Source organism: Octopus sinensis, linkage group LG1 (assembly GCF_006345805.1).
Source record: "Octopus sinensis linkage group LG1, ASM634580v1, whole genome shotgun sequence".
Lineage (NCBI taxonomy): Eukaryota > Metazoa > Mollusca > Cephalopoda > Octopoda > Octopodidae > Octopus > Octopus sinensis.
This window is the reverse complement of record NC_042997.1, coordinates 68,350,719-68,367,549: the sequence shown is the minus strand read 5'-3', so window position 1 is coordinate 68,367,549 and position 16,831 is coordinate 68,350,719. Positions and strand designations below refer to the sequence as shown.

Genomic DNA, 16,831 nt, shown 5'->3' with positions numbered 1-16,831 from the left:
TGTATGGGATTGGTCTGGGAGAGTGGTGGTATTGTTACCTGAGATTGTTATGTGTGTGTGGGTGTCTATGGGTGTTGTAGTTAGTGATGTGGGTAACATTTCTGTATATGGCATATTTTTGTTTCGAATTGTTTGTATGCAGGTTGTTTTTTGACCTAGTGTTATTTTGTGCTGTTCTTGTATTCGGTGGGGACCAGTAATTTTGGGCCATGGGATAGTAGTGCTTGGTATGAGATCTGCTTCTTATCCTAGTGTTATTTTGTGTTGTAATGGGGTAGTTATGCCTGGTATTAAGACGTTGTTGGTCTGTTCTGTTCCTGGTATATGGGTGATTTTTAGATTTGGTGTAATTTATTTCATAAATGCGTTGGCTGTCAGCTTGTTCGCTGTTTAGTTTTGGGTGGTTTTAAAATGGTGATGGTTGGGGATTTCTATTTATGGTGTTGCCAGTATTAATGGTAAATTGTAGTAGAGTAATAACAGTAGTATAATAATTTGTAACAGAAATGATAATAGCAGTAGTCATGTGACAGGAAGTGGTTGGTAGGTGTTGGTACATTAATTTCTATAAAACCATCATTCAATCTTCTCAGTACAGCTCATTAATCAATACAGAAGCTATTCTAAATTTTTCCCGGTCTGAGTCGCTTCAAAATACTTCCAACTGTCATTCTCTTAGAACTTAAACCACCACCTGGTGGTAATCCTTCTATTTTATCATCTATCAACTCATTCATCACAAGAGAAAGGTCGACATCACCTTCAGGTTTGCAGTTGTCTAGGATTTCTTTAATTTTGTTCTCCAAACGTGTGTTCAGTCCTCTTTCCTCATCTAATAGCTTAGGTGCTCCTGGAAAAGCTATGAGGACAATGCTCGTGTTATCTTGACTTCCCGTATATAAACATCTATCTACAACTTTATTGCAAATGTCTTCAAGACTTTCAGTAATGAGCATTCTACTCCTAACAAAATCACAGAGTTCTTCATTGGACATGACATCCCAAATTCCATCACAAGCAAGTACTAAGAATTCATCCTTCTCATTTCGACATTTGGTGAAGATTTCTGGTTCTGGAGATACTAACTGCTTACATGGCGCTTTTCCTTCAACATTCTTTTATATTCAAAGTCTCCTAGACCCCGGGATACTGCTGAAGATCCACTGACTCGCTGTATCATAACACCGCCTCCAGCATTCTGTATACGTTCCTTCTGAATGGGATTTACAGGTTTGTGATCGGTAGTTGAGAAGGGACAATTACCAACTCGACACAGCACCGCCTGAGAATCTCCACAATTAGCAAAGAAAATGTTTGTTGGTGAGAAAATGGCACATACTGCTGTAGAGTCACTTTTGTCTTCCCCACGATCCACTTCTGGCATTGTTCGCATGCAGTCATGAAACTTAAGAAAGCCAGTCTTGATGCCTTTCTGCACATCCATAATAGAGAGAAGGATTTCTGTACCCTAGCTGACATCAAGCTTGCCCCGAAAATTTTTATTGGCAAAATGCTCCATCAGCAGAGCTGCACAACAGGCCGATACATTAGCTCGAGCATGACCATCGTATACAGCGAAGAAGGACCAGTCAGTAAGGCATATATACAGTTGCGGCCAAAATGTTCAGAACGGCATTGTTTTCGCCAGAAAAGTAGGTATAAGTTTTTATCAAAGTTGTTTTATGTTCTATAATTTTCACAGACAATAAATACAATATTAATTGTTATTGTCTGAGATTTTGGTGTAATTTGAGAGGATAATACAAAAGTTATGGATGATTTAGGGATTTACTGCAAAACCCATGGCGGCCAAAATGATCAGAACGGTTGAAAAAATAACAAAATAATAAAAAATGACAGAGAATACTGGAATTATTTAATATTTAGTGTGAAGCCCTTTAGCTTCAATCACACTTTGACATCTTCGACTGCATGAGGAAATTAAATTTTCAATTTCTTGCAAGGTGATCTTATTCCATTCTTCCTGAAGGGCATTCCGTAATTGCTCGGTTGTTTTAGGATTTCTGGCTTTCGAACGTTCTCCTAGAATATTCCACACATTTTCAGTAGGATTGAGATCTGGGCTTTGAGCAGGCCAATCCATAATAATAACCTTTTCAGCCTTGAGGAAGTTCATGACCACCTTAGCCTTGTGACATGGGGCATTGTCCTGCATGAATATGGGTGGTCGCTTAGTTGAATTTCTCAGCACAGGCAAGACATGATCTTTTACAAGTTGTTTATAAACTCCTGCATTTACCTTTCCGTGTAATCGCACCAAAGAGCCCACACCATCTCCAGATATCATCCCCCAAACCATGACACTTCCTCCACCGAATTTAACACTAGTCTTAAGGCATTTAGGCGACAATTTTTCACCTACTTTTCCCATCTGAGCCAAATAACATAAACTTAGATTCATCACTGAAATGCACCGTTTGCCATTTTTCTTGAGACCACAACACATGTTCGGTTGCAAAGGTAAGACGACACTTTTTATTTTTGGAGCTGATCAGTGGCTTCACTGCAGGTGATCTTGCTTGTAGGTTATGTTCAACTAAACGATGAGACACAGTTTTTCGAGATAACGTTTTCTTCAGTACAATGCTCATTTCCCGAGAAACAGCAGCAGCAGTTTTAAATCTGTCCTTTTTAACCAACTTTACCATAGCACGATCTTCTCTCTTGGTCGTTTTTCTTGGCCTACCTGTAGACTTTCTTGCTTCACACGAACCACAATCATCGAAGACCTTAAGAATACCGTGAGCAACACTTTTTGATTTGTTAACAATCTTTGCAATAGACCCAATACTTAAATTATCCTTCTTTCGAAGCTTAATAATCTGCTGACGAATTGGTAACGGAGTAAGTGGCATTATATTAACAAAGTACACTGCAGATATTCTTACTAATGTTTAGTAAACAAACCATCACGTAAACAAATTCAAAACATTAGAGTTCGCCGGTTAAATATACTAAAACACGGAGTAAAAGCAACCGTTCTGATCATTTTGGCCGCCATGCTTTTGCAGTAAATCACTAAATCATCCATAACTTTTGTATTATCCTCTTAAATTACACCGAAATCTCAGAATTTAACAATTAATATCCTATTTATTGTTTATGAAAATTATAGAATATGAAACAACTTTGATAAAAACTTATACCTACTTTTCTGGCGAAAACAATGCCGTTCTGAACATTTTGGCCGCAACTGTATATGTGTGTATGGATGAATGGACGTAGGTATGGATGGATGCCTGCATGCATATACATATATGTATATCTTTGTGTGTGTGTGTGTGTGTGTGTGTGTGTGTGTGTGTGTGTGTGTGTGAGCGTGTATGGTTAGGGTCGGTTGCTGTGTTGTGTTCTTGAGCAAAACATATCATTTCACGTTGCTCTGCGATCACTTCGACACTTGATGCATGGCGCATAGTGTACCTGTTCAGACAGCCTCGATTTGATGGAATCAATATGCGGCATGAACATTTGGTCGCTACAAACAAATCATTCGCGCCAGTCGTACAGCAGATGCTGAATGGTCAAGGGTCCCTCGTATATATATATACATTAAGAAGATGAACTTGCATAGCAAGTGACCTGATCTGAGATCGTGTGCTGAAACAAAAGCAATTGTAGCGTGGAAGGTATTTACAAGCCATTTAAAAACACACAAAAACCGTTAGATTCCTTTCAACATTTAAATTTGATTTGTCAAAATATTTTCGTCGCTTTGAAACTGCGACCTGTTCACTGACAAAATTTCCTGCGGCACGAAATTTTGTCAGTGAACAGGTCGCAGTTTCAAAGCGACGAAAATATTTTGACAAATCAAATTTAAATGTTGAAGTGAATCTAACGGTTTTTGTGTGTTTTTAAATGGCTTATAAACACCTTCCACGCTGCAACTGTTTATATAAATGTGTGTGTGTGTGCAAGCGCGCGTGTGTGTGTATAAAGTTATTTCTACAGATATTCTATAGAACTTATAGCCAGCCCAGATTTTTGCAACAACGTTTCGTATCGAGACATCAGATGCAAACTGGCAATGTGATCGAAGACAAAAGTGGATAAGAGTGTATATGCCATATTTCGGGGGCTGCTTCCCCTTCTCTAGCGCCCTTCTAACCCACTATTACAATTTTCTTCTGGTCGAGTAGCCCATCCCGCTCAAAAGGTCCTTGAATAAAGATTATTTAAGGATGATGAACGAAACACCCATGTTTCCAAAGATGAATTATCCAGACTCCAAAGAATTCCTTTCAAATCATGGCTATGATGCTCCTCCACTACTTCTGCTCGTGGTCAGAGATGCACATATTGTCAGCCACTAAGGGACATGTTCAACTGATTACGGTCAAACAACTGACAGGTAAATCTGTGGTATTGAGCAGAATATTTGCTGTAACCCATCTTTTATACCAAGACAAAACAATGTACATGACAACACTTCCAATCAGTTCAGATTAAAAGCTATAACAGCTACTGCCTAGTACTGCATCAGGGCATCTATTATTATTATTATTATTATTGAGTGAGAGAGCAGTTCATGCCATCAAAGTGACACTGGGGTAAAATATACGAAGCCCAATATACCCATCATGACTACCCGTCTGATAAAGGTACACTAGGCACATGCATCACAACCATATGTGCGCGACATAGTGATCTCATATCAAGATAAACAGCACATGACCTTGCAGGTGGGGCCCAGTTAGAATTTTCTTCAGGTTGAGTAGCCCATCCTGCTCAAAAGGTCCCTGAATAAGGGTTGCTTTAGGATGTTGAACGAAACACCTATGTTTCCAGAGGTGAATTATTCAACCCCAAAGAATCCCTCTCAACACATGACCATGATGCTCCCCCACTACTTCTGCTCGTGATCAGAGATGCACATATCGTCAGCCACTAAGGGACATGCTCAACTGGTTAAGGCCAAACAACTGACAAGCAAATCTGTGGTATTGAGCAGAATATTTGCTGTAGCCCATCTTTTATACCAAGACAAAACAATGTACATGATAACACTTCCAATCAGTTAAGATCAGAAGCCATGAGAGCCACTGCCTGGTACTGCATCAGGGCATTTATTATTATTATATTATTATTATTATTATTATTATTATTATTATTATTATTATTATTATTATTATTATTATTATTATTATTATTATTATTATTCAGTAGTTATATTTTTATAGCGTGCTTTCACTTCACTACCGAGCGCAGCTCTGTGTGTCTTGGTATGTGCTGCGTTTTGTTGTGATGCTCTGATGGTTACTGTATTGAAAGTGTTTTGCATAAGATGTGGGTAGTGCCCAGTATTGCAATTTTCTGTATGTTATATGTGTTTGTAAGTCTTGGTGCTTTTGTTATGTATTTGTCTGAATTTTTTTTTATGCCTAATGCACCTACTATGATAGGAATTGTTTCTGTTTTGAGATTCCACATTCGAGTTACCTCTATTTCCAGGTCTTTGTATTTTGAAAGTTTCTCCATTTATTTTAGAGACACGTTGTCATCTGCTGGTATTGATACATCAGTTAGAAAGCATTTTTTCTTCATGATCTCTGAAACCTATATCTGGCCTGTTGGCCTTAATTTCTCTATCTCTGTGTGTATTGACATATCCCAGAGTATGGTTGCTTTTTCGTTTTCTGTGACCTTTTCTAGTGTGTGCTTATACCATCTTTTTTCTATTGTTATTCCATAATGTTGGCATAGCTTCCAGTGTATGAAGGTCCCAAGTCTGTCGTGTCTGTGAATATATTCCTTCTTAGCCATGACTGGGCAGCCAGAGATGATATGATTTACTGTTTCTTGTCCATCTCCACATATTCTGCAGTTACTTGTTATATTTCTTTTCATTATATGCTTTTGGTAATTTCTGGTGCGGAGGCTTTGGTCTTGTGCTGCAATTAAAAATCCCTCTGTCTCTGCTTTGAGTCCTGAGCTTCTCAACCATTGCTGGGATATTTCTATTTTTCTATTTCAATTGTTTTACAGCTTTATGATCATCATCATCATTATCATCATCATCATCACCATCATTATTATTATTATTATTATTATTATTATTATTATTATTATTATTATTATTATTATTATTATCATTGTTATTATTATTATTATATATTTTGTGTATGAGTTGATCCTTATCGTATTCATTTAATTCAATTTTAGAAAAATTAAAGCATGTCTTTGACAATTCCGTAACATATTGAACTTACTTGTGACATTTGCCACACTCTATGTGAGTGTGTGTGTGTGTGTGTGTGTGTGTGGTGTGTGTGTGTGTGTATCAATTAGTTTGGGTTGGTTCAGTCGTGGTTATTAGCTCGGTAGATTTCAGCTTGTAATTTCAGGGCGATTTTTACACTGTAAGTATACTGTAACATCAATAATTTAATATTCACGTTTTATCATTCAATCACAAGATTGAACACGACTATTTATCGATGCCAGGCACTCCGCAAATTAATTCTAAAGTAGTTACGCAAAAATGGAGAAAATACAGGCAATTATAGTTTGAATTAGCAATATTTGCAACATGATTAATGCTGAATTCATTACATGAAATGCAGTATTACGGTTCGTTATTCCTAATATATGCTGCATATAAATATAGGTGTGATTGTGTCGTAAGAAGCTTGCTTACCAACCACATTGCTCCGGGTTCAGTCCCACTGCGTGTCACCTTAGGCAGATGTCTTCTACTATAGCCTCGGGCCGACCATTGCCTTGTGGGTGGATTTGGTAGACGAAAACTGAAAGAATCCCGTCGTGTATATATATATATATATATAATGTCATATATGTGTGTGTGTGTATGTTTGTGTTTGTCCCCCCACCATCTCCTGACAATCGAAGCTGGTGTATTTACGTCCCCGTAGCCAAGCGGTTCCGCAAAAAGAGGCCAATGGAATAAGTAAAAGGCTTACAAAAAGTAAGTTCTGGGGTCGATTTGTTCAACTAAAGGTGGTGCTCCAGCATGACCGCAGTCAAATGACTGAAAGAAATAAAACAGTATAAGAGAATACACACACACACACACATATATATATATATATATATAATATATATATATATATATATATATATATGTATGTATGTATGTATGTATGTATGTATGTATGTATGTATGTATGTATGTATGTATGTATGTATGTATGTATGTATGTATGTGTGAATGTGGGTGTGGGCGTTTGTGTTTGAGTGTCTATGTATCATAAAAGGAGATGAATTGGGTGACAACAGCTCACTCATAAATAAAAATCGACTGTAGTCGAAAGCATGAATTATTAAAAAATTACCAGGCTATTATTGACTGATAAGTAACACGTTATGACCTGTCACTGTCCACTAATCTCCCGTCTTATACACATACACACACAATCACCCACCTACACATTTATATATAAAAACTGAGTGAAGTCGAATGCATGAATTATTGCAAATTACCATGTCATTGACTTATACGAAACATGTATTGAACTGTCACTGTCTACTAATTTCACGTCTTACACACACACACACACACACACACACACACACATACATACATATATATATATATATATATATATATATATATATATTATATATATATATATAAGGATGCATTAAGAATCCGTGCGCGTAAACACTAAGACACCACAAAGTGGTAAGATGCGAAGACATAGTGGTCACGGTGAAATAAATAATCGTTTGTAGAGAGCAAGTGATGGCAGGTTACCGGAGACATGTATGTACTAAATCCAATGTGTAACTATCGATCCGTCTCACCAGCCCAGCGAATGTTGACTAGGGATTGTAAATGTCGATGGCAGATTGAATATTATGATGTAATCTTTTACGACTACTTTAAATAGAATTCTACTGAAACAGCTGTCGTAAATTTTAAGCGCCATTCATATTTACTATTGTTTGGAGTGTCGTTATGACACTATCCTTGCTTGTGAATGATTTTTCAATTGGTAAGGTATTCGTGTGTCTTTGACTTGAACAACTGAGATCTGACAGTGTTAGGCCTGATGAGTAGGGAAGGTGAGGTAAAGATTCCGAGGTTAATGAATTTACCTTCCCTCTTCTTCTCTCGTTGAATGCACAACTTCGTTCTAACCGGACGTTTTATATGTTAACCGCTTCCCTTCTCTATACACTTTTTCTGTCTGCTTGAAATTATCAGGGTTTATCAAAGCTCCGGGTTGAGTGACTGATATACTGACGCGCATCCTTTTCATTTGCAATTTCAACGAGTCGTTATTGAGAACATCTGTTCTTCCCGATCTATACCCATACAAAACATCAACATCAGAGTTTTCGAATTTGTTAGTCCACCTCTGGCATTTTCGGACACTCACTTCATCAGGATATACAGTTCATATACTTCTTGCATGTGCTGCTTTGTTACCCGTAAGAAATTCACAAAACATGCAATACAAAAAGTGAGCTCACTAATGTCCTTGTGAGCGATCAGATAGAACATATATACACATATTAAAAATGCCACATTAACCCTTGGCCATTTACTCTACACTGATTGGTTAATTGCAAGGACAGCTTTTGTTGGTTTGTAAGCTATTTGCTCAAAAATACAATATTTTTCGGTAGCACCATGTATATGTATATATTATCTATGTTATACATACATATAATTATTTTCAAAATTCAATACAATCGAGGCATTTTAATAACAAAAGTACCAAGGTAGAGTCGAAGATAACATACCTGCACATTAACTGTATTTATGGACACTCACGTACTTACTAAAACATGTACCGATTTGTCCTTCCAGTTACGTATACATCCACAAGTATACACCAAAAACAGTCAACGTATACGCAAAATCAGACAAGAGTATACTCCGGCGAATTGTCCATGGACCACTATAGGCTCAATATCCAACGTAGGAAAGGTTCTGAGTGTGGTGTTGTATAGATAATAAAACATATGGGTTGTGGTTCACTACACCTGTTTCAGATATTTTTTTTTTATCATCTAAAGGAACCACGTCTGGAACAGCTGTGGTGAACCTCAGCCCATTTGTGTTATCATTTATACAACACACATATCATATATACATATATGTATGTATGTAAGTATGTATAAAGAGAGAAAAAGAGATAGATACATAGTTAGATAGATAGATAGATAGATAGATAGATAGATAGATAGATAGATAGATATAGATAGATAGATAGATATAGATAGATAGATAGATACATAGATAGATACATAGATAGATAGATAGACAGACAGACAGGGAGACAGGGAGACAGACATGCATACATATATATCTACATGTCAACTATTCAAATGGAGTCATATATACATATACAAACATGCATGCATACATATATATATAGATCAACTATTCAACTGGAACCAGCGGCAGAAACGTTAGCGCGCCGGGCGAAATGCTTAGCGGTATTTCGTCTGCCGTTACGTTCTGAGTTCAAATTCCGCCGAGGTTGACTTTGCCTTTCATCCTTTCGGGGTCGATTAAATAAGTACCAGTTACGCAGTAATCGACTTAATACCTATGTCTGTCCTTGTTTGTCCCCTCTGTGTTTAGCCCCTTGTGGGTAATAAAGAAATAGGTACTTCTACAAGCCCTTTATCACACACTCCTCAAACGCCCTACCCAACTCCTTTCTCAATCAATTATCTTGTTTTTGCCTTTCTTCCAGCTCTTGTTCATCAACACTCCTTCACTCCCACACTTATTAACAAACCTCAACCTCACCCCAGGCACACCCAAATCTCTTATATAGAGAATCATACAGCACAACACAACCTGAGATCAGTTTGACAATGTCAGAAAGTTTTCCAGAAAAATTAACAACAAATCATTGAAAAAATCTTCCCACCGAAGAAAATAATGAACTTACAAACCAAACTGTAAAATTATAATATTAAAAAATTAAATTGATTAGAACTTCCAGTAAAGTCATTCTTTTTCTTTCACACACATATATATATATATATATATATATATATATTATATATATATATATTATATATATATATATATGAACTGCAAAGATTCCGTTTTACTTTTCTAGGATTTTGTTCTCTTTATGCGAGACAAATAACGTCTTGAAATTATGCATGATTCACTCTTAAACCCGTTTCGGTATTACTCTCATATCTATTTTAGTTGTATTAACAAGTTTAATAGTGCGTATCGAATAAACATCGGTCTATGGATTTTGAAGGTAAAGCATGGTTGTGAATTCACTATAGGTTCACTCCGGTTCTTAAAATCTATCAGGATGAGTAAAAAGTAAGCAACGTTTTGAACCATGAAGAGTTTGTACTGGATTTTTGAATTTCTTTAAACATTTTTTTTGCAATTGTCTGATAATACAGACGTAGACTTCTCCAAATGCATAAATAAATTAACATTAATTTTTTTTTTCACTGTTGTTACAATCATATGAAATGGAGCTGTCAAAGTGCGGTATTCGAGCGATTTTTTCCTATTCAACTTCAAAAATGGATGTAAGGCAGCTGAAACTGCTCGCGAGTATTAGCGAAACGCCCGCTTGTGATTTTGAATGTGATTGTTTGTGAGAAGGTGAGAGCTGTTGTTACTTTTTTACTGTTAATAATATTGTTGAAGCGTCTCGCGGGTGTTGTTGTTACTTGCTGCTGCTGTTGGTTTGATTCTTTTTCCCCCCATTTGGGGGTGAGGAAGAGCGTAGCATTATGGAGAGCTACGCGAAAGCTGCTGCGGCAAAGGCAGCTACACAGTTAAAAGCAAGGAGGGTACACTTGGATAAAGAGGAATTAACGAAAAGTTGGTGTGTGGTGAAGAAGAAGCAACATTTGTAAGCAGAGAAAAGAGGTATAGAACAGTGGAGGTGTGGTTTGCAACCGAAGAAGAGGCGGCCTCACACTCCATAGGTATCCTGAGGACGGACAAGGTGGCGCTCTTGCCCACATATAAGGGAAGGTGTATTGTAGAGTGCCGCCTGAGATTAAGACAGAGTGATTGGTGGCAGCCATTAAGGCAGCCACCGAGGATAAGCCGGAGTTTAGAGATGTTGGAAGAACGGATATGTTGAATTGGTGGGGAAGCAGAGTGGAAATGGCTATTCGCCACATTTGAAAATATACAGATGCTTCCCTACCAAGTAGGGATTGAAGGGGAAAATTCCTTAAACGTCATAGTGGAGGGTCGCAGTCCCAATGGCTACATCTGCGATGAAAGGGGGGACATGAGACTGAAGTGTCCCTTATATAAAAATAAGCAGACTGATCCGATGCAGAGTGAGAAAGAGGAGATAGAAGGAGAAATGGAGACGGAAGGAAGGATGGAAGCAGAAATGGAAAAGATAAAAAATAAGAACTATGAGCAAGAGAAGGAAGAGAAGCGGCAAGTTCTTCCCTACTCAGTTTATTCCCCAGATCTTTCTCCCACGACTACCACTTTTTCAAGCACCTTGATGGTTTCCTGCGAGAGAAGCTCAAAAATCAAACAGATGCTGAAAGTGCGTTCAAAGAGTTCATCAGCTCCAGAACTCCAGATTTTTATGTTACTGGAATAAACGAGCTTCTAACTTGTTGGCAAAAATGTGTTGATTGTAATGGTACTTACTTTGATGTATAAAATTTCCGCATTGTTGAAATATATTGTGATGAATTTCATATTTCAAAACGTTGCTTGCTTTTCCATCAACCTGATATGTCAGAGATAAATTTATTTCACAAGTCTTGATTTCGTTTATAGTGTCCTAGTTTAAGGGGTATTTTGGATTTTTATGAATATTTAATCACAGAATCGGAAAAAAATAACCCTTGAAATGTCGTTCTGCTTTATACAGTATATACAAGTTATCGGTTTTAACAAATACTTCGGTTGATTATCTTGTATAACGCGTACCTCGGATACTTGTTATCCGTAGACAGAGTTGTTGAAATGTAGGAGCTTGCAGTCTAATTATCAGTGGACCTTTATCCGAACTTATGATTGAGTTTAGATCCTGGATTAATCACGGAAATGTGAACATTCTTTTGATGAAATTTTCTGCCCTATGCAAAAAATAGTTAATGTTTGTTTTTCGATAAGTTAATTGCATTTTCATATGTCTTTGTAACTTAAAATATCTCTTGTGAAGCACAGGTATTTTTAACGGAATAAAATTATTAACTACTAAGTGATTCAGTTTAAATATTTATTCAAGAATAGTGTCTTTAACGCATAGTTGTCTGTTTCATTTTAAAATATTCAGAGAGTTATTTAATTAAGGATAGTTTGAGAATACATAAACATATAGTGGATAAGCAAATGCTGTATAAGAACAAAATTTGTGTACAAGACACCAACAAAATATCGGTGGATGCTGGAGGAGCAAATAACGGAAAGCTTCAACTTGGAGGTTTGTATATAATTTTAAAACAGTTTTGCTAAAAAGGTAACAAATTACAAATCCGTTTTTCGTTGCAGTAAAGGCTATAATGAGAAAATAGTTTTGGGCGAGGGAAGAGTGGAAATTGATTAAAGAATTTAAATGAAATTAGTATATCTGATGCAGTGATTAGAAACTATTGATTAAGCAAGTATAAGGAAACTGAAAAAAAATATTGATTTTTGATATTTATTTATACTACTTGGACCATGAGACAATGTTGCATGATTCAAATAAAAACGTTAAGGAATTTAGAGGTGTCTTGAAAGTGTATCAGCTGAGAAAGTCAGTATAACCGTATACACTATAGATTGTAGTGTATTGATAAGAGCAGATGTAGTGTATTAATTTAAACGTATAAGAGTAATGATTTCAAAAGACATTTAAAAAATAATTATTTAATATTTAAGTTAAAGTATTGATTTCTTTAATATAAAACCGCAAAGATATGTAATATAAACAGCAGACAATATCAAATATAGAACAGACAATAATGATTCCAAAATTTAAGGTTAATATTTATCATACAACGTTAATTCTTTTCTACTCTAAGCACAAATTTTAAGGGTGAGGGCCTGTCGATAATATCCGCCTCAGTACGCAACTGGTACATAATTTATCGACTCCGAAAGGATGAAAGGCAAAGTCGACACGGCGGAATTTGAACTCAGAACGTAAAGACAGACGAAATACCGCTAAACATTTCGCCCGACATGCTAACATTCCTGCCAGCACGCCATATTCATACAATGTTAATTGAAATCAAAAGCTTTATTGAATTTGTTTTTTAAAGTAGTATTAACAAGGAATACCAATCTAAGCTTGTGTATTAGAAATAATAATACAGAGAATATTAAGTGGTGATGTGGAACATAATTACTTTAAATCTACAAGAGTATCTACGAAGATATTATAATCAATTACTAATTTTATCATACTAAATTATTTTAAGACTAAGTTACGTACTATAAATGTAAATGTATTGGATTAATTGAATATTAGAATCTATACATGTGACTGTATTTAAAACACATATCATTGTCTAGAGTTTGTTATTAATCAATAATAGAGGATAAAAAGTACAAATGAAATGAATCTACAATTGGAATCAAACAAAATTTGTTGCTAAATGAAGATATTAATACTATAAGTGGAGATATAAATCTGAAAATAAACGAAATAAAAAAAAAATTAGGGAATTTAGGTTAACCAGCGAAAATAGAATGATTAAGAAAGTGAATTTATTTTTTGAATCAAGCTAAATTAGTGGATAAATTAAGTTAGATATATTGTGAAAAGAGATGTGAATAAGAAAATCAAGTGGAATAAGGACGTATTGTGATTTGGGGTTATGTAATCAGGTAGTTATAATTATTAAAAAATGAATTTAACTATATTTATGAATTCGTGTTGCAAGATTCCTGATGTGAAACTGTGTGTTGAAACAGATATTTCCACCATCCCGAAATACAGTAGAATTAAACTACCTTTGTAAATAAATGAAGTTGCTAAATATTGTAAGCGAAAATGTAAATTTGAAAATAAAGTGGAATAAAGATATGTATAGAATGATATTGTTTACATGCGTAGTTAATTATTTGAAAATATTTTTTTAAGTTTTAAAAGTCTTGAATTTGTAAGACTTTCAAAATGTCATAAGGATTGCATTTTTGACCACTTCACTAAATCCACTCAGTAGTGCAAATATTACAAGGTTTCTCATTTCCAGAATAGGTTTTGATTTGGATATTTTCCACTTAAGATTGTAAGGTAAGTGTTTACCTTTTAATTCACAAATATGGCTGGCTTTCAAAGTTTAATCGTTGCGGGCGGACAGGGAGAAACCGAAAGATGTGGACCGGAGTAGCTGATCAGACAAGTATATATATGTAGTATTTGTTGTGCATTCAAACACTATGTACAAAGCTAGGTAATGTATATAAGAGGCAAGTTTGTAACTAATACTACTGCATTAGTTGGTCAAAAACTAAGTTCGTGTTTCGCAGATAAAAATGTTTTTTTTAAGTATTCTGAATGTGTATTTTCGTTATTCTGACGATATATCTTTTTATACTTCATCCGTCCTAATCCAACACGTGTGTTCTGCACAGCTCTGATCGCTGGTTCACTTCCAGCTTGGACACTACCACCACAACATCTTTCTTACACTTCATTCCTTTCTTTTCAAAATAATTGCCTAGACAGCACATCAACGAAATCCACGTGCCATGATGTCACAGTGGGCTTTGGCTCATTTATCAATCACGTAAATGGCAGCTGGAGTTTGTAGTTATTCTATACAGACTAGTTTATGTAAAGTCTGTCAGGATACTAAAATACATTTCTAGGACCTTTTTGCACACTTTTCCATTCCCTTCACTCATGTTAATGATATGATACACCTAAATGGTGATAGGAGCTAAAGAAAAAGGCCATATTGATAACACCTTAATCATTCATTCATGCTAAATCACTCTTACTGATACCAGTTATTCCGTGTGTTAACCTACTTTGCTTTGGACTCACTCCATTTTTGATATTTTCATAAATAAACGCAAGACTACCTAAGGCCTCCTTTATGCTCATTAGTAAATTATCTCCTCTAATTTCAAAGCGGAATTCCTTAACCGCACCTGTACTGTGGTTACAGAGTCTTAGTATACAGTCTACATTTTTTTATCTCATCCAAAAATACAATGATAGATTATACTCTTATGCTTGTTTTCACTAAATTAGTTATTTCATCCGTAACAGCAAAATGACAACCTATCTTTATACATTAAGAATTGCTTCTTACATCGCCTTAGCCAAAATGATAAGTGGTGAAATGCCTATTAGTTACGTGTGAAATTCTTTGTGGTAGGCCGCATGAATACTGATCCCAGAAACCCTATTTGTTCATCCACACAGTTTGGAATATAGATATATTTAAAGTGTTTTGAACGTGTTTGAAAATATAATGTATATCACTTATTCTATAGATTTATGAGAAACACTGAATTAAGGACTCAATAAGGGTTGTAGAGCCAAGATAATATTATCAAATTAGTTTTATATGTTAACCCCATTCACTTCAGAATAGCATTATGTTTGGAATTTCCTTCCTTTCATAAATACACAAAGACTACTAGCCAAAGAGATAGTTTCTGTGTCTGGTTAACAATAGAAACCAAATCTCTCTCAGACCGCACCCTACAGTCTAAAACAATGTGACAATGGATAATGTATTCCAGGTTACATTGTGTGTGTGTGTGTGTGTGTGTGTGTGTGTGCGTGTGTGTGTGTGTGTTTGTGTATGTGTGGTCATAAGGAGATAAAATTTAACACTAATATCAGTTCGACGTACACGATATGACGAATAGTAGAATACCTACTCTTTGACCGATCGATTCAGCTTGCAGTTCATCCATGCTTTCTCCTAATCTTTATGTTGATCGTCTTTCAAAAGGACCTGTGAAATGTTGGTTTATAATTTTTATTTAATAATATTTGTATGAGAATATTACTATCTACGCAGTATACAACAATTACAATAATATCAACAGCAACAACAATAATAATAGCAATAATAATAATAATAATAACACTATGAAGAACAACAATAACAACCACAGCCACTATAACAACAACAATAATAAGGATGATAATAATAATCCTTTCTATTATAGACTGAAAACTGAGGAGGGAGACAGTCGATTGATTCGATCCCAGTACTCAACTGGTACTTATTTTATCGATCCAGAAGGTTGAAAATCAAAGTCGATCTCAGAACGTGAAGTCAAACGAAATGCCGCTAAGCATTTTACTCGGCAAGGTAACGAGTCTGCCTTAACAACAACAACAACAACAACAACTACAACAACAACAACAACTACAACAACAACAACAACAACAACAACAACAACAATAATAATAATAATAATAATAATAATAATAATAATAAATTCCCTGATGCAGTACCAGGCAGTTCCTCTCATGGGTTCTGATCTTGACTGATTGGAAGTGTTATCACGTACATTTTTTTTTTTGCCTTGGTATAAGAGATAGGCTACAGTTGCTTGTCAGTTGTTTGACCTTAACCAGTTGAGCATGTCCCTTAGTGGCTGACGATATGCGCATCTCTGATCACAAGCAGAAGTAGTGGGGGAACACCATAGCCATGTGTTGAGAGGAATGTGTTGGGGAGGGGGGGTTGAATATCTTATCTCTGGAAATATGTTTCGTTCATCATCCTTAAACAAACCTTATTCAGTGACATTTTGAGTGGGATAAATTACTCGACCTGAATAAAAGTCAAACTGGTCCCCCCCCCCCACCTGCAAAGTCATGCACTGTTTATCACACACATGTGGTTGTGATGCATATGCCTGGTGTACCCTTATCAAACGGGTAGTCATGATGGGTATACTGAG

General features: G+C 35.8%; 1 protein-coding gene and 1 pseudogene across 6 annotated transcripts in view; both read right to left on the bottom strand.

Annotated features, from left to right (window-relative positions):
* LOC115217082 overlaps positions 1-16,831 on the bottom strand; it is a 194,794-nt gene that overhangs the window by 15,512 nt on the left and 162,451 nt on the right. For 3 of the 6 annotated variants that reach the window (XM_036501707.1, XM_036501706.1, XM_029786676.2), the window contains one exon: positions 15,794-15,870. The exons of the other annotated variants lie outside the window; for them this stretch is intronic. The gene's annotated coding sequence lies outside the window, so the exon portion shown is untranslated. The remainder of the gene's footprint in view (positions 1-15,793; positions 15,871-16,831) is intronic. 6 annotated transcript variants of the gene reach the window in all.
* On the bottom strand, positions 515-1,476 carry LOC115211820 (annotated as a pseudogene).